The sequence below is a fragment of the Dama dama genome, chromosome 4, assembly GCF_033118175.1.
Source record: "Dama dama isolate Ldn47 chromosome 4, ASM3311817v1, whole genome shotgun sequence".
Lineage (NCBI taxonomy): Eukaryota > Metazoa > Chordata > Mammalia > Artiodactyla > Cervidae > Dama > Dama dama.
Genome location: NC_083684.1, coordinates 1,832,828 through 1,853,104, shown reverse-complemented (window position 1 = coordinate 1,853,104; position 20,277 = coordinate 1,832,828).

The following is a 20,277-nucleotide window of genomic DNA, read 5'->3' as shown; positions in this document are numbered from 1 at the left end:
CGTTTCATGCTCCTCATGTATTTCACACCTTTTGAAGCTCTTCATATTTTTCACACCTTTTCAGGCTCTTCATGTTTTTCAACACCGCTTCATGCTCCTCCTATTTTTCAGACCGTTTCATGCACCTCATATTTTTCTCACCTTTTGAAGCTCTTCATATTTTTCACACCTTTTCAGGCTCCTCATGTTTTGCAACACCGCTTCATGGTCGTCCTATTTTTCAGACCGTTTCATACTCCTCATATTTTTGACAACTTTTGATGCTCTTCATATTTTTCACACCTTTTCAGGCTCTTCATTTTTTCAACACCGCTTCATGCTCCTCCTATTTTTCAGAGCGTTTCATGCTCATCTCATTTTTAACACCTTTGGAAGCTTTTCATATTTTTCACAATTTTTCAGGCTCTTCATGTTTTGAACACCGCTTCATGCTCCTCCTATTTTTCAGACCGTATCATGCTCCTCATATTTTGACACCTTTTGAAGCTCTTCATATATTTCACACCTTTTCAGTCTCTTCTTTTTCTTCAACACCACCTCATGCACCTCCTATTTTTCAGACCGTTTCATGATCATCTCATTTTTGACACCTTTTGAAGCTCTTCATATTTTTCACACCTTTTCAGGCTCCTCATTTTTTTCAACACCACTTCATTCTCCTCCTATTTTTCAGACCGTTTCATGCTCATCTCTTTTTTGACACCTTTTGAAGCTCTTCATATTTTTCACACATTTTGAAGCTCTTAATATTTTTCACACCTTTTCTGGCTCTTCATGTTTTTCAACACCGGTTCATGGTACTCCTATTTTTTAGACCGTTTCATGCTCCTCATATTTTTGACAACTTTTGAAGCTGTTCATATTTTTCACACCTTTTCCGGCTCTTCATTTTTTTCAACACTGCTTCATGCTCCTCCTATTTTTCAGAACGTTTCATGCTCCTTATAATTTTGACACCTTTTGAAGCTCTTCATATTTTTCACACCTTTTCAGGCTCTTCATGTTTTTCAACACTGCTTCATGCTCCTCCTATTTTTCAGACCGTTTCTTGCACCTCATATATTTCACACCTTTAGAAGCTCTTCATATTTTTCACACATTTTCAGGCTCTTCATGTTTCTCAACACCGCTTCCTGCTCCTCCTCTTTTTCAGACCGTTTCATGCTCCTCATATTTTTGACACATTTTGAAGCTCTTCATGTTTCTCACAGCTTTTCAGGTTCTTCATGTTTTTCAACACTACTTCATGCTCCTCCTATTTTTCAGACGGTTTCATGCTCATCTCATTTTTGACACCTTTTGAAGCTCTTCATATTTTTCACATCTTTTGAAGCTCTTCATATTTTTCACACGTTTTCAGGCTCTTCATGTTGTTCAACACCCTTTCTTGCTCCTCCTATTTTTCAGACCATTTCATGCTCCTCATATTTTTGACACGTTTTGAAGCTCTTCATATTTTTCACACCTTTTCAGGCTCTTCATGTTTTTGAACACCGTTTCATAGTCCTCCTATTTTTCAGACCGTTTCATGCTCCTCATATTTTTGACACCTTTTGAAGCTCTTCATATTTTTCACTACTTTTCAGGGTCTTCCTGTTTTGAACACCGCTTCATGCTCCTCCTATTTTTCAGAACTTTTCATGCTCCTCATATTTTTGACACCTTTTGAAGCTCTTCATATTTTTCACACCTTTTCAGGCTCTTCATGTTTTTGAACACCATTTCATGCTCCTCCTATTTTACAGACCGTTTCATTCTCCTCATATTTTTGACACCTTTTGAAGCTCTTCATATATTTCACACCTTTTCAGGCTTTTCATTATTTTCAACACCACTTCATGCTCCTCTTATTTTTCAGACCGTTTCATGCTCATCTCATTTTGACACCTTTTGAAGCTCTTCATGTTTTTCACATCTTCTGAAGCTCTTCATATTTTTCACAAATTTTCAGGCTCTTTATGATTTTCAACACCGCTTCATGCTCCTCCTATTTTTCAGACCGTTTCATGTTCATCTCATTTTGACACCTTTTGAAGCTCTTCATATTTTTCACACCTTTTGAAGCTCTTCATATTTTGCATATTTTTGAAGTTCTTCATAATTTCACACGTTTTCAGACTCTTCATGTTTTTCAACACCACTTCATGCTCCTCCTATTTTTCAGACCGTTTCATGCTCCTCATATTTTTGACACCTTTTGAAGCTCTTCATATTTTTCACACCTTTTCAGGCTCTTCATGTTTTTGAACACCGCTTCATGCTCCTCCTATTTTTCAGACCGTTTCATGCTCCTCATATTTTTGACAACTTTTGAAGCTTTTCATATTTTTCACACCTTGTCAGGCTCTTGAATTTTTTCAACACCACTTCATGCTCCTCCTTTTTTGCAGACCGTTTCATGCTCCTCATATTTTTGACACCTTTTGAAGCTCTTCATATTTTGCACACCTTTTCAGGCTCTTCATGTTTTTGAACACCGCTTCATGATCCTCCTATTTTTCTGACCTTTTCATGCTCCTCATATTTTTGACAACTTTTGAAGCTCTTCATATTTTTCACAACTTTTCAGGCTTTTCCTGTTTTTGAACACCGCTTCATGCTCCTCCTATTTTTCAAACCGTTTCATGCTCCTCATATTTTTGACACCTTTTGAAGCTCTTCATATTTTTCACACCTTTTCAGGCTCTTCATGTTTTTGAACACCGCTTCATGCTCCTCCTATTTTCAGACCGTTTCATTCTCCTCATATTTTTGACACCTTTTGAAGCCCTTCATATATTTCACACCTTTTCCGTCTCTTCTTTTTTTTCAACACCACTTCATGCTCCTCCTATTTTTCAGACCGTTTCATGCTCATCTCATTTTTGACACCTTTTGAAGCTCTTCATATTTTTCACACCTTTTCAAGCTCTTCATGTTTTTGAACACCGCTTCATGCTCCTCCTATTTTTCAGACTGCTTCATACTCCTCTCATTTTTGACACCTTTTGAAGCTCTTCATATTTTTGACACCTTTTGAAGCTCTTCATATTTCTCACACGTTTTCAGGCTCTTCATGATTTTCAACACCGATTCATGCTCCTCCTCTTTTTCAGACCGTTTCATGCTCCTCATATTTTTGATACCTTTTGAATCTCCTCATATTTTTTACACCTTTTGAACCTCTTCATATATTTCACACTTTTTCAGGCTCTTCATGTTTTTCAACACGGCTTCATGCTCCTCCTATATTTCAGACCGTTTCATGCTCCTCATATTTTTCACACCTTTTGAAGCTCTTCATATTTTTCACACCTTTTAAGCCTCTTCATGTTTTTTAACACCGCTTCATGCTCCTCCTATTTTCAAGACAGTTTCATACTCCTCATGTATTTCATACCTTTTGAAGCTCCTCATATTTTTCACACCTTTTCAGGCTCTTCATATTTTTGAAAACCGCTTCATGCTCCTCCTATTTTTAAGACCATTTCATGCTCCTCATATATTTCACACCTTTTGAAGTTCTTCATATTTTTCACACCTTTTCAGGCTCTGCATGTTTTTCAACTCCGTTTCATGCTCCTCCTATTTTTCAGACCGTTTCATGCTCCTCATATTTTTGACACATTTTGAAGTTCTTGATATATTTCACACCTTCTCAGGCTCTTCATTTTGTGGAACACGACTTCTTGCTCCTCCTATTTTTCAGACCGTTTCATGCTCATCTCATTTTTGACACCTTTTGAAGCTCTTCATATATTTGACACCATTTGAAGCTCTTCATATTTTTCACAACTTTTCAGGCTCTGCATGTATTTGAACACCGTTTCATGCTACTCCTATATTTCAGACCGATTCTTGCTGCTCATATATTTGACACCTTTTGAAACTCTTCATATTTGTAACACCTTTTCAGGCTCTTCATGTTTTTCAACACCGCTTCATGCTCCTCCTATTTTTCAGACCGTTTCATGCTCCTCATATTTTTGACACCTTTTGATGCTCTTCATATTTTTCACACCTTTTCAGGCTTTTCATGTTTTTGCACACCGCTTCATGCTCCTCCTATTTTTCACACATTTTGAAGCTCTTCATATTTTTCACCCTTTTCAGTCTCTTCATGTTTTTAACACGGTTTCATGCTCCTCCTATTTTTCAGACCGTTTCATGCTCCTCATATTTTTGACACCTTTTGAAGCTCTTCATATTTTTCACATCTTTTCAGGCTCTTCATGTTTTTCAACACCGCTTCATGCTCCACATATTTTTCAGACGGTTTCATGCTCATCTCTTTTTTGACACCTTTTGAAGCTCTTCATATTTTTCATACCTTTTGAAGCTCTTCATATTTTTCACTCGTTTTCACGCTCTTCATGTTTTTCAACACCGCTTCATGCTCCTCCTATTTTTCAGACGGTTTCATGCTCCTCATATTTTTGACACCTTTTGAAGCTCTTCATATTTTTCAAACCTTTTCAGGCTCTTCATGTTTTTGAACACTGCTTCATGCTCCTCGTATTTTTCAAACCATTTCATGATCCTCATGTATTTCACACCTTTGAACCTCTTCATATTTTTCACACCTTTTCAGGCTCTTCATGTGTTTCAACACCACTTCATGCTCCTCAGCTTTTTCAGACCGTTTCATGCTCATTTCATTTTTGAAACATTTTGAAGCTCTTCATATTTTTCACACCTTTTGAATCTCTTCATATTTTTGACACCTTTTCAGGCTCTTCATGTTTTTGAACACCTCTGCATGCTCCTCCTATTTTTCAGGGCGTTTAATGCTCCTCATGTATTTCACACCTTTTGAAGCTCTTCATATTTTTCTCACCTTTTCAGGCTCTTCATGTTTTTGAACACCGCTTCATGCTCCTCATATTTTTCAGACCGTTTCATGCTCCTCATATATTTCAAACCTTTTGCACCTCTTCATATTTTTCACACCTTTTCAATGTCTTCATGTTTTTGAACACCGTTTCATGCTGCTCCTATTTTTCACAACGTTTCATGGTCCTCATATTTTTGACACCTTTTGAAGCTCTTCATATTTTTCACACCTTTTCAGGCTCTTCATGTTTTTCAACACTGCTTCATGCTCCTCCTATTTTTCAGACCGTTTCTTGCACCTCATATATTTCACAGCTTTAGAAGCTCTTCATATTTTTCACACATTTTCAGGCTCTTCATGTTTCTCAACACCGCTTCCTGCTCCTCCTCTTTTTCAGACCGTTTCATGCTCCTCATATTTTTGACACATTTTGAAGCTCTTCATGTTTCTCACAGCTTTTCAGGTTCTTCATGTTTTTCAACACTACTTCATGCTCCTCCTATTTTTCAGACGGTTTCATGCTCATCTCATTTTTGACACCTTTTGAAGCTCTTCATATTTTTCACATCTTTTGAAGCTCTTCATATTTTTCACACGTTTTCAGGCTCTTCATGTTGTTCAACACCCTTTCTTGCTCCTCCTATTTTTCAGACCATTTCATGCTCCTCATATTTTTGACACGTTTTGAAGCTCTTCATATTTTTCACACCTTTTCAGGCTCTTCATGTTTTTGAACACCGTTTCATAGTCCTCCTATTTTTCAGACCGTTTCATGCTCCTCATATTTTTGACACCTTTTGAAGCTCTTCATATTTTTCACTACTTTTCAGGGTCTTCCTGTTTTGAACACCGCTTCATGCTCCTCCTATTTTTCAGAACTTTTCATGCTCCTCATATTTTTGACACCTTTTGAAGCTCTTCATATTTTTCACACCTTTTCAGGCTCTTCATGTTTTTGAACACCATTTCATGCTCCTCCTATTTTACAGACCGTTTCATTCTCCTCATATTTTTGACACCTTTTGAAGCTCTTCATATATTTCACACCTTTTCAGGCTTTTCATTATTTTCAACACCACTTCATGCTCCTCTTATTTTTCAGACCGTTTCATGCTCATCTCATTTTGACACCTTTTGAAGCTCTTCATGTTTTTCACATCTTCTGAAGCTCTTCATATTTTTCACAAATTTTCAGGCTCTTTATGATTTTCAACACCGCTTCATGCTCCTCCTATTTTTCAGACCGTTTCATGTTCATCTCATTTTGACACCTTTTGAAGCTCTTCATATTTTTCACACCTTTTGAAGCTCTTCATATTTTGCATATTTTTGAAGTTCTTCATAATTTCACACGTTTTCAGACTCTTCATGTTTTTCAACACCACTTCATGCTCCTCCTATTTTTCAGACCGTTTCATGCTCCTCATATTTTTGACACCTTTTGAAGCTCTTCATATTTTTCACACCTTTTCAGGCTCTTCATGTTTTTGAACACCGCTTCATGCTCCTCCTATTTTTCAGACCGTTTCATGCTCCTCATATTTTTGACAACTTTTGAAGCTTTTCATATTTTTCACACCTTGTCAGGCTCTTGAATTTTTTCAACACCACTTCATGCTCCTCCTTTTTTGCAGACCGTTTCATGCTCCTCATATTTTTGACACCTTTTGAAGCTCTTCATATTTTGCACACCTTTTCAGGCTCTTCATGTTTTTGAACACCGCTTCATGATCCTCCTATTTTTCTGACCTTTTCATGCTCCTCATATTTTTGACAACTTTTGAAGCTCTTCATATTTTTCACAACTTTTCAGGCTTTTCCTGTTTTTGAACACCGCTTCATGCTCCTCCTATTTTTCAAACCGTTTCATGCTCCTCATATTTTTGACACCTTTTGAAGCTCTTCATATTTTTCACACCTTTTCAGGCTCTTCATGTTTTTGAACACCGCTTCATGCTCCTCCTATTTTCAGACCGTTTCATTCTCCTCATATTTTTGACACCTTTTGAAGCCCTTCATATATTTCACACCTTTTCCGTCTCTTCTTTTTTTTCAACACCACTTCATGCTCCTCCTATTTTTCAGACCGTTTCATGCTCATCTCATTTTTGACACCTTTTGAAGCTCTTCATATTTTTCACACCTTTTCAAGCTCTTCATGTTTTTGAACACCGCTTCATGCTCCTCCTATTTTTCAGACTGCTTCATACTCCTCTCATTTTTGACACCTTTTGAAGCTCTTCATATTTTTGACACCTTTTGAAGCTCTTCATATTTCTCACACGTTTTCAGGCTCTTCATGATTTTCAACACCGATTCATGCTCCTCCTCTTTTTCAGACCGTTTCATGCTCCTCATATTTTTGATACCTTTTGAATCTCCTCATATTTTTTACACCTTTTGAACCTCTTCATATATTTCACACTTTTTCAGGCTCTTCATGTTTTTCAACACGGCTTCATGCTCCTCCTATTTTTCAGACCGTTTCATGCTCCTCATATTTTTCACACCTTTTGAAGCTCTTCATATTTTTCACACCTTTTAAGCCTCTTCATGTTTTTTAACACCGCTTCATGCTCCTCCTATTTTCAAGACAGTTTCATACTCCTCATGTATTTCATACCTTTTGAAGCTCCTCATATTTTTCACACCTTTTCAGGCTCTTCATATTTTTGAAAACCGCTTCATGCTCCTCCTATTTTTAAGACCATTTCATGCTCCTCATATATTTCACACCTTTTGAAGTTCTTCATATTTTTCACACCTTTTCAGGCTCTGCATGTTTTTCAACACCGTTTCATGCTCCTCCTATTTTTCAGACCGTTTCATGCTCCTCATATTTTTGACACATTTTGAAGTTCTTGATATATTTCACACCTTCTCAGGCTCTTCATTTTTTGGAACACGACTTCTTGCTCCTCCTATTTTTCAGACCGTTTCATGCTCATCTCATTTTTGACACCTTTTGAAGCTCTTCATATATTTGACACCATTTGAAGCTCTTCATATTTTTCACAACTTTTCAGGCTCTGCATGTATTTGAACACCGTTTCATGCTACTCCTATATTTCAGACCGATTCTTGCTGCTCATATATTTGACATCTTTTGAAACTCTTCATATTTTTAACACCTTTTCAGGCTCTTCATGTTTTTCAACACCGCTTCATGCTCCTCCTATTTTTCAGACCGTTTCATGCTCCTCATATTTTTGACACCTTTTGATGCTCTTCATATTTTTCACACCTTTTCAGGCTTTTCATGTTTTTGCACACCGCTTCATGCTCCTCCTATTTTCCCACCTTTTGAAGCTCTTCATATTTTTCACCCTTTTCAGTCTCTTCATGTTTTTAACACGGTTTCATGCTCCTCCTATTTTTCAGACCGTTTCATGCTCCTCATATTTTTGACACCTTTTGAAGCTCTTCATATTTTTCACATCTTTTCAGACTCTTCATGTTTTTCAACACCGCTTCATGCTCCACCTATTTTTCAGACGGTTTCATGCTCATCTCTTTTTTGACACCTTTTGAAGCTCTTCATATTTTTCATACCTTTTGAAGCTCTTCATATTTTTCACTCGTTTTCACGCTCTTCATGTTTTTCAACACCGCTTCATGCTCCTCCTATTTTTCAGACGGTTTCATGCTCCTCATATTTTTGACACCTTTTGAAGCTCTTCATATTTTTCAAACCTTTTCAGGCTCTTCATGTTTTTGAACACTGCTTCATGCTCCTCGTATTTTTCAAACCATTTCATGATCCTCATGTATTTCACACCTTTGAACCTCTTCATATTTTTCACACCTTTTCAGGCTCTCCATGTGTTTCAACACCACTTCATGCTCCTCAGCTTTTTCAGACCGTTTCATGCTCATTTCATTTTTGAAACATTTTGAAGCTCTTCATATTTTTCACACCTTTTGAATCTCTTCATATTTTTGACACCTTTTCAGGCTCTTCATGTTTTTGAACACCTCTGCATGCTCCTCCTATTTTTCAGGGCGTTTAATGCTCCTCATGTATTTCACACCTTTTGAAGCTCTTCATATTTTTCTCACCTTTTCAGGCTCTTCATGTTTTTGAACACCGCTTCATGCTCCTCATATTTTTCAGACCGTTTCATGCTCCTCATATATTTCAAACCTTTTGCACCTCTTCATATTTTTCACACCTTTTCAATGTCTTCATGTTTTTGAACACCGTTTCATGCTGCTCCTATTTTTCACAACGTTTCATGCTCCTCATATTTTTGACACCTTTTGAAGCTCTTCATATTTTTCACACCTTTTCAGGCTCTTCATATTTTTGAACACCTCTTCCTCTTCCTCCTATTTTTCAGACCGTTTCTTGCTCCTCATGTATTTCACACCTTTTGAAGCCCTTCATATTTTTCACACCTTTTCAGGCTCTTGATGTTTTTCCACACCACTTCATGCTTCTCGTATTTTTCAACACGTTTCATGCTCCTCATGTATTTCACACCTTTTGAAGCTCTTCATATTTTTCACACCTTTTCAGGCTCTTCATGTTTTTCAACACCGCTTCATGCTCCTCCTATTTTTCAGACCGTTTCATGCAGCTCATATTTTTCTCACCTTTTGAAGCTCTTCATATTTTTCACACCTTTTCAGGCTCCTCATGTTTTGCAACACCGCTTCATGGTCCTCCTATTTTTCAGACCGTTTCATACTCCTCATATTTTTTACAACTTTTGATGCTCTTCATATTTTTCACACCTTTTCAGGCTCTTCATTTTTTCAACACCGCTTCATGCTCCTCCTATTTTTCAGACCGTTTCATGCTCATCTCATTTTTGACACCTTTGGAAGCTTTTCATATTTTTCACAATTTTTCAGGCTCTTCATGTTTTGAACACCGCTTCATGCTCCTCCTATTTTTCAGACCGTTTCATGCTCCTCATATTTTGACACCTTTTGAAGCTCTTCATATATTTCACACCTTTTCAGTCTCTTCTTTTTCTTCAACACCACCTCATGCACCTCCTATTTTTCAGACCGTTTCATGATCATCTCATTTTTGACACCTTTTGAAGCTCTTCATATTTTTCACACCTTTTCAGGCTCCTCATTTTTTTCAACACCACTTCATTCTGCTCCTATTTTTCAGACCGTTTCATGCTCATCTCTTTTTTGACACCTTTTGAAGCTCTTCATATTTTTCACACATTTTGAAGCTCTTAATATTTTTCACACCTTTTCTGGCTCTTCATGTTTTTCAACACCTGTTCATGGTACTCCTATTTTTCAGACCGTTTCTTGCACCTCATATATTTCACACCTTTAGAAGCTCTTCATATTTTTCACACATTTTCAGGCTCTTCATGTTTCTCAACACCGCTTCCTGCTCCTCCTCTTTTTCAGAACGTTTCATGCTCCTCATATTTTTGACACCTTTTGAAGCTCTTCGTGTTTCTCACAGCTTTTCAGGTTCTTCATGTTTTTCAACACTACTTCATGCTCCTCCTATTTTTCAGACGGTTTCATGCTCATCTCATTTTTGACACCTTTTGAAGCTCTTCATATTTTTCACATCTTTTGAAGCTCTTCATATTTTTCACACGTTTTCAGGCTCTTCATGTTGTTCAACACCCTTTCTTGCTCCTCCTATTTTTCAGACCATTTCATGCTCCTCATATTTTTGACACGTTTTGAAGCTCTTCATATTTTTCACACCTTTTCAGGCTCTTCATGTTTTTGAACACCGTTTCATAGTCCTCCTATTTTTCAGACCGTTTCATGCTCCTCATATTTTTGACACCTTTGAAGCTCTTCATATTTTTCACTACTTTTCAGGGTCTTCCTGTTTTGAACACCGCTTCATGCTCCTCCTATTTTTCAGAACTTTTCATGCTCCTCATATTTTTGACACCTTTTGAAGCTCTTCATATTTTTCACACCTTTTCAGGCTCTTCATGTTTTTGAACACCATTTCATGCTCCTCCTATTTTACAGACCGTTTCATTCTCCTCATATTTTTGACACCTTTTGAAGCTCTTCATATATTTCACACCTTTTCAGGCTTTTCATTATTTTCAACACCACTTCATGCTCCTCTTATTTTTCAGACCGTTTCTTGCTCATCTCATTTTGACAACTTTTGAAGTTCTTCATGTTTTTCACATCTTCTGAAGCTCTTCATATTTTTCACAAATTTTCAGGCTCTTTATGATTTTCAACACCGCTTCATGCTCCTCCTATTTTTCAGACCGTTTCATGTTCATCTCATTTTGACACCTTTTGAAGCTCTTCATATTTTTCACACCTTTTGAAGCTCTTCATATTTTGCATATTTTTGAAGTTCTTCATAATTTCACACGTTTTCAGACTCTTCATGTTTTTCAACACCACTTCATGCTCCTCCTATTTTTCAGACCGTTTCATGCTCCTCATATTTTTGACACCTTTTGAAGCTCTTCATATTTTTCACACCTTTTCAGGCTCTTCATGTTTTTGAACACCGCTTCATGCTCCTCCTATTTTTCAGACCGTTTCATGCTCCTCATATTTTTGACAACTTTTGAAGCTTTTCATATTTTTCACACCTTGTCAGGCTCTTGAATTTTTTCAACACCACTTCATGCTCCTCCTTTTTTGCAGACCGTTTCATGCTCCTCATATTTTTGACACCTTTTGAAGCTCTTCATATTTTGCACACCTTTTCAGGCTCTTCATGTTTTTGAACACCGCTTCATGATCCTCCTATTTTTCTGACCTTTTCATGCTCCTCATATTTTTGACAACTTTTGAAGCTCTTCATATTTTTCACAACTTTTCAGGCTTTTCCTGTTTTTGAACACCGCTTCATGCTCCTCCTATTTTTCAAACCGTTTCATGCTCCTCATATTTTTGACACCTTTTGAAGCTCTTCATATTTTTCACACCTTTTCAGGCTCTTCATGTTTTTGAACACCGCTTCATGCTCCTCCTATTTTCAGACCGTTTCATTCTCCTCATATTTTTGACACCTTTTGAAGCCCTTCATATATTTCACACCTTTTCCGTCTCTTCTTTTTTTTCAACACCACTTCATGCTCCTCCTATTTTTCAGACCGTTTCATGCTCATCTCATTTTTGACACCTTTTGAAGCTCTTCATATTTTTCACACCTTTTCAGGCTCTTCATGTTTTTGAACACCGCTTCATGCACCTCTTATTTTTCAGACTGCTTCATACTCCTCTCATTTTTGAAACCTTTTCAAGCTCTTCATATTTTTGACACCTTTTGAAGCTCTTCATATTTCTCACACGTTTTCAGGCTCTTCATGATTTTCAACACCGATTCATGCTCCTCCTCTTTTTCAGACCGTTTCATGCTCCTCATATTTTTGATACCTTTTGAATCTCCTCATATTTTTTACACCTTTTGAACCTCTTCATATATTTCACACTTTTTCAGGCTCTTCATGTTTTTCAACACGGCTTCATGCTCCTCCTATTTTTCAGACCGTTTCATGCTCCTCATATTTTTCACACCTTTTGAAGCTCTTCATATTTTTCACACCTTTTAAGCCTCTTCATGTTTTTTAGCACCGCTTCATGCTCCTCCTATTTTCAAGACAGTTTCATACTCCTCATGTATTTCATACCTTTTGAAGCTCCTCATATTTTTCACACCTTTTCAGGCTCTTCATATTTTTGAAAACCGCTTCATGCTCCTCCTATTTTTAAGACCGTTTCATGCTCCTCATATATTTCACACCTTTTGAAGTTCTTCATATTTTTCACACCTTTTCAGGCTCTGCATGTTTTTCAACACCGTTTCATGCTCCTCCTATTTTTCAGACCGTTTCATGCTCCTCATATTTTTGACACATTTTGAAGTTCTTGATATATTTCACACCTTCTCAGGCTCTTCATTTTTTGGAACACGACTTCTTGCTCCTCCTATTTTTCAGACCGTTTCATGCTCATCTCATTTTTGACACCTTTTGAAGCTCTTCATATATTTGACACCATTTGAAGCTCTTCATATTTTTCACAACTTTTCAGGCTCTGCATGTATTTGAACACCGTTTCATGCTACTCCTATATTTCAGACCGATTCTTGCTGCTCATATATTTGACACCTTTTGAAACTCTTCATATTTTTAACACCTTTTCAGGCTCTTCATGTTTTTCAACACCGCTTCATGCTCCTCCTATTTTTCAGACCGTTTCATGCTCCTCATATTTTTGACACCTTTTGATGCTCTTCATATTTTTCACACCTTTTCAGGCTTTTCATGTTTTTGCACACCGCTTCATGCTCCTCCTATTTTTCACACCTTTTGAAGCTCTTCATATTTTTCACCCTCTTCAGTCTCTTCATGTTTTTGAACACGGTTTCATGCTCCTCCTATTTTTCAGACCGTTTCATGCTCCTCATATATTTCAAACCTTTTGCACCTCTTCATATTTTTCACACCTTTTCAATGTCTTCATGTTTTTGAACACCGTTTCATGCTGCTCCTATTTTTCACAACGTTTCATGCTCCTCATATTTTTGACACCTTTTGAAGCTCTTCATATTTTTCACACCTTTTCAGGCTCTTCATATTTTTGAACACCTCTTCCTCTTCCTCCTATTTTTCAGACCGTTTCATGCTCCTCATATTTTTCACACCTTTTGAAGCTCTTCATATTTTTCACACCTTTTAAGCCTCTTCATGTTTTTTAACACCGCTTCATGCTCCTCCTATTTTCAAGACAGTTTCATACTCCTCATGTATTTCATACCTTTTGAAGCTCCTCATATTTTTCACACCTTTTCAGGCTCTTCATATTTTTGAAAACCGCTTCATGCTCCTCCTATTTTTAAGACCATTTCATGCTCCTCATATATTTCACAACTTTTGAAGTTCTTCATATTTTTCACACCTTTTCAGGCTCTGCATGTTTTTCAACACCGTTTCATGCTCCTCCTATTTTTCAGACCGTTTCATGCTCCTCATATTTTTGACACATTTTGAAGTTCTTGATATATTTCACACCTTCTCAGGCTCTTCATTTTTTGGAACACGACTTCTTGCTCCTCCTATTTTTCAGACCGTTTCATGCTCATCTCATTTTTGACACCTTTTGAAGCTCTTCATATATTTGACACCATTTGAAGCTCTTCATATTTTTCACAACTTTTCAGGCTCTGCATGTATTTGAACACCGTTTCATGCTACTCCTATATTTCAGACCGATTCTTGCTGCTCATATATTTGACATCTTTTGAAACTCTTCATATTTTTAACACCTTTTCAGGCTCTTCATGTTTTTCAACACCGCTTCATGCTCCTCCTATTTTTCAGACCGTTTCATGCTCCTCATATTTTTGACACCTTTTGATGCTCTTCATATTTTTCACACCTTTTCAGGCTTTTCATGTTTTTGCACACCGCTTCATGCTCCTCCTATTTTTCACACCTTTTGAAGCTCTTCATATTTTTCACCCTTTTCAGTCTCTTCATGTTTTTAACACGGTTTCATGCTCCTCCTATTTTTCAGACCGTTTCATGCTCCTCATATTTTTGACACCTTTTGAAGCTCTTCATATTTTTAACATCTTTTCAGACTCTTCATGTTTTTCAACACCGCTTCATGCTCCACCTATTTTTCAGACGGTTTCATGCTCATCTCTTTTTTGACACCTTTTGAAGCTCTTCATATTTTTCATACCTTTTGAAGCTCTTCATATTTTTCACTCGTTTTCACGCTCTTCATGTTTTTCAACACCGCTTCATGCTCCTCCTATTTTTCAGACGGTTTCATGCTCCTCATATTTTTGACACCTTTTTAAGCTCTTCATATTTTTCAAACCTTTTCAGGCTCTTCATGTTTTTGAACACTGCTTCATGCTCCTCGTATTTTTCAAACCATTTCATGATCCTCATGTATTTCACACCTTTGAACCTCTTCATATTTTTCACACCTTTTCAGGCTCTCCATGTGTTTCAACACCACTTCATGCTCCTCAGCTTTTTCAGACCGTTTCATGCTCATTTCATTTTTGAAACATTTTGAAGCTCTTCATATTTTTCACACCTTTTGAATCTCTTCATATTTTTGACACCTTTTCAGGCTCTTCATGTTTTTGAACACCTCTGCATGCTCCTCCTATTTTTCAGGGCGTTTAATGCTCCTCATGTATTTCACACCTTTTGAAGCTCTTCATATTTTTCTCACCTTTTCAGGCTCTTCATGTTTTTGAACACCGCTTCATGCTCCTCATATTTTTCAGACCGTTTCATGCTCCTCATATATTTCAAACCTTTTGCACCTCTTCATATTTTTCACACCTTTTCAATGTCTTCATGTTTTTGAACACCGTTTCATGCTGCTCCTATTTTTCACAACGTTTCATGCTCCTCATATTTTTGACACCTTTTGAAGCTCTTCATATTTTTCACACCTTTTCAGGCTCTTCATATTTTTGAACACCTCTTCCTCTTCCTCCTATTTTTCAGACCGTTTCTTGCTCCTCATGTATTTCACACCTTTTGAAGCCCTTCATATTTTTCACACCTTTTCAGGCTCTTGATGTTTTTCCACACCACTTCATGCTTCTCGTATTTTTCAACACGTTTCATGCTCCTCATGTATTTCACACCTTTTGAAGCTCTTCATATTTTTCACACCTTTTCAGGCTCTTCATGTTTTTCAACACCGCTTCATGCTCCTCCTATTTTTCAGACCGTTTCATGCACCTCATATTTTTCTCACCTTTTGAAGCTCTTCATATTTTTCACACCTTTTCAGGCTCCTCATGTTTTGCAACACCGCTTCATGGTCCTCCTATTTTTCAGACCGTTTCATACTCCTCATATTTTTTACAACTTTTGATGCTCTTCATATTTTTCACACCTTTTCAGGCTCTTCATTTTTTCAACACCGCTTCATGCTCCTCCTATTTTTCAGACCGTTTCATGCTCATCTCATTTTTGACACCTTTGGAAGCTTTTCATATTTTTCACAATTTTTCAGGCTCTTCATGTTTTGAACACCGCTTCATGCTCCTCCTATTTTTCAGACCGTATCATGCTCCTCATATTTTGACACCTTTTGAAGCTCTTCATATATTTCACACCTTTTCAGTCTCTTCTTTTTCTTCAACACCACCTCATGCACCTCCTATTTTTCAGACCGTTTCATGATCATCTCATTTTTGACACCTTTTGAAGCTCTTCATATTTTTCACACCTTTTCAGGCTCCTCATTTTTTTCAACACCACTTCATTCTCCTCCTATTTTTCAGACCGTTTCATGCTCATCTCTTTTTTGACACCTTTTGAAGCTCTTCATATTTTTCACACATTTTGAAGCTCTTAATATTTTTCACACCTTTTCTGGCTCTTCATGTTTTTCAACACCGGTTCATGGTACTCCTATTTTTCAGACCGTTTCTTGCACCTCATATATTTCACACCTTTAGAAGCTCTTCATATTTTTCACACATTTTCAGGCTCTTCATGTTTCTCAACACCGCTTCCTGCTCCTCCTCTTTTTCAGAACGTTTCATGCTCCTCATATTTTTGACACCTTTTGAAGCTCTTCGTGTTTCTCACAGCTTTTCAGGTTCTTCATGTTTTTCAACACTACTTCATGCTCCTCCTATTTTTCAGACGGTTTCATGCTCATCTCATTTTTGACACCTTTTGAAGCTCTTCATATTTTTCACATCTTTTGAAGCTCTTCATATTTTTCACACGTTTTCAGGCTCTTCATGTTGTTCAACACCCTTTCTTGCTCCTCCTATTTTTCAGACCATTTCATGCTCCTCATATTTTTGACACGTTTTGAAGCTCTTCATATTTTTCACACCTTTTCAGGCTCTTCATGTTTTTGAACACCGTTTCATAGTCCTCCTATTTTTCAGACCGTTTCATGCTCCTCATATTTTTGACACCTTTGAAGCTCTTCATATTTTTCACTACTTTTCAGGGTCTTCCTGTTTTGAACACCGCTTCATGCTCCTCCTATTTTTCAGAACTTTTCATGCTCCTCATATTTTTGACACCTTTTGAAGCTCTTCATATTTTTCACACCTTTTCAGGCTCTTCATGTTTTTGAACACCATTTCATGCTCCTCCTATTTTACAGACCGTTTCATTCTCCTCATATTTTTGACACCTTTTGAAGCTTTTCATATATTTCACACCTTTTCAGGCTTTTCATTATTTTCAACACCACTTCATGCTCCTCTTATTTTTCAGACCGTTTCTTGCTCATCTCATTTTGACACCTTTTGAAGCTCTTCATGTTTTTCACATCTTCTGAAGCTCTTCATATTTTTCACAAATTTTCAGGCTCTTTATGATTTTCAACACCGCTTCATGCTCCTCCTATTTTTCAGACCGTTTCATGTTCATCTCATTTTGACACCTTTTGAAGCTCTTCATATTTTTCACACCTTTTGAAGCTCTTCATATTTTGCATATTTTTGAAGTTCTTCATAATTTCACACGTTTTCAGACTCTTCATGTTTTTCAACACCACTTCATGCTCCTCCTATTTTTCAGACCGTTTCATGCTCCTCATATTTTTGACACCTTTTGAAGCTCTTCATATTTTTCACACCTTTTCAGGCTCTTCATGTTTTTGAACACCGCTTCATGCTCCTCCTATTTTTCAGACCGTTTCATGCTCCTCATATTTTTGACAACTTTTGAAGCTTTTCATATTTTTCACACCTTGTCAGGCTCTTGAATTTTTTCAACACCACTTCATGCTCCTCCTTTTTTGCAGACCGTTTCATGCTCCTAATACTTTTGACACCTTTTGAAGCTCTTCATATTTTGCACACCTTTTCAGGCTCTTCATGTTTTTGAACACCGCTTCATGATCCTCCTATTTTTCTGACCTTTTCATGCTCCTCATATTTTTGACAACTTTTGAAGCTCTTCATATTTTTCACAACTTTTCAGGCTTTTCCTGTTTTTGAACAACGCTTCATGCTCCTCCTATTTTTCAAACCGTTTCATGCTCCTCATATTTTTGACACCTTTTGAAGCTCTTCATATTTTTCACACCTTTTCAGGCTCTTCATGTTTTTGAACACCGCTTCATGCTCCTCCTATTTTCAGACCGTTTCATTCTCCTCATATTTTTGACACCTTTTGAAGCCCTTCATATATTTCACACCTTTTCCGTCTCTTCTTTTTTTTCAACACCACTTCATGCTCCTCCTATTTTTCAGACCGTTTCATGCTCATCTCATTTTTGACACCTTTTGAAGCTCTTCATATTTTTCACACCTTTTCAGGCTCTTCATGTTTTTGAACACCGCTTCATGCTCCTCTTATTTTTCAGACTGCTTCATACTCCTCTCATTTTTGAAACCTTTTCAAGCTCTTCATATTTTTGACACCTTTTGAAGCTCTTCATATTTCTCACACGTTTTCAGGCTCTTCATGATTTTCAACACCGATTCATGCTCCTCCTCTTTTTCAGACCGTTTCATGCTCCTCATATTTTTGATACCTTTTGAATCTCCTCATATTTTTTACACCTTTTGAACCTCTTCATATATTTCACACTTTTTCAGGCTCTTCATGTTTTTCAACACGGCTTCATGCTCCTCCTATTTTTCAGACCGTTTCATGCTCCTCATATTTTTCAAACCTTTTGAAGCTCTTCATGTTTTTCACACCTTTTAAGCCTCTTCATGTTTTTTAGCACCGCTTCATGCTCCTCCTATTTTCAAGACAGTTTCATACTCCTCATGTATTTCATACCTTTTGAAGCTCCTCATATTTTTCACACCTTTTCAGGCTCTTCATATTTTTGAAAACCGCTTCATGCTCCTCCTATTTTTAAGACCGTTTCATGCTCCTCATATATTTCACACCTTTTGAAGTTCTTCATATTTTTCACACCTTTTCAGGCTCTGCATGTTTTTCAACACCGTTTCATGCTCCTCCTATTTTTCAGACCGTTTCATGCTCCTCATATTTTTGACACATTTTGAAGTTCTTGATATATTTCACACCTTCTCAGGCTCTTCATTTTTTGGAACACGACTTCTTGCTCCTCCTATTTTTCAGACCGTTTCATGCTCATCTCATTTTTGACACCTTTTGAAGCTCTTCATATATTTGACACCATTTGAAGCTCTTCATATTTTTCACAACTTTTCAGGCTCTGCATGTATTTGAACACCGTTTCATGCTACTCCTATTTTTCAGACCGATTCTTGCTGCTCATATATTTGACACCTTTTGAAACTCTTCATATTTTTAACACCTTTTCAGGCTCTTCATGTTTTTCAACACCGCTTCATGCTCCTCCTATTTTTCAGACCGTTTCATGCTCCTCATATTTTTGACACCTTTTGATGCTCTTCATATTTTTCACACCTTTTCAGGCTTTTCATGTTTTTGCACACCGCTTCATGCTCCTCCTATTTTTCACACCTTTTGAAGCTCTTCATATTTTTCACCCTCTTCAGTCTCTTCATGTTTTTGAACACGGTTTCATGCTCCTCCTATTTTTCAGACCGTTTCATGCTCCTCATATTTTTGACACCTTATGAAGCTCTTCATATTTTTCACATCATTTCAGGCTCTTCATGTTTTTCAACACCGCTTCATGCTCCACCTATTTTTCAGACGGTTTCATGCTCATCTCTTTTTTGACCCCTTTTGAAGCTCTTCATATTTTTCATACCTTTTGAAGCTCTTCATATTTTTCACTCGTTTTCACGCTCTTCATGTTTTTCAACACCGCTTCATGCTCCTCCTATTTTTCAGACGGTTTCATGCTCCTCATATTTTTGACACCTTTTGAAGCTCTTCATATTTTTCAAACCTTTTCAGGCTCTTCATGTTTTTGAACACTGCTTCATGCTCCTCGTATTTTTCAAACCATTTCATGATCCTCATGTATTTCACACCTTTGAACCTCTTCATATTTTTCACACCTTTTCAGGCTCTTCATGTGTTTCAACACCACTTCATGCTCCTCAGCTTTTTCAGACCGTTTCATGCTCATTTCATTTTTGAAACATTTTGAAGCTCTTCATATTTTTCACACCTTTTGAATCTCTTCATATTTTTGACACCTTTTCAGGCTCTTCATGTTTTTGAACACCTCTGCATGCTCCTCCTATTTTTCAGGGCGTTTAATGCTCCTCATGTATTTCACACCTTTTGAAGCTCTTCATATTTTTGACACCTTTTCAGGCTCTTCATGTTTTGCAACACCGCTTCATGCTGTTCCTATTTTTCAGACCGTTTCATGCTCCTCATATTTTTGAGACCTTTTGAAGCTCTTCATATCTTTCACACCTTTTCAGGCTCTTCATGTTTTTCAATACCACTTCATGCTCCACCTATTTTTCAGACCGTTTCATGCTCATCTCATTTTTGACACCTTTTAAAGCTCTTCATATTTTTCACACCTTTTGAAGCTCTTCATATTCTTCATACGTTTTCATGCTCTTTATGTTTTTCAACACCGCTTCTTGCTCCTCCTATTTT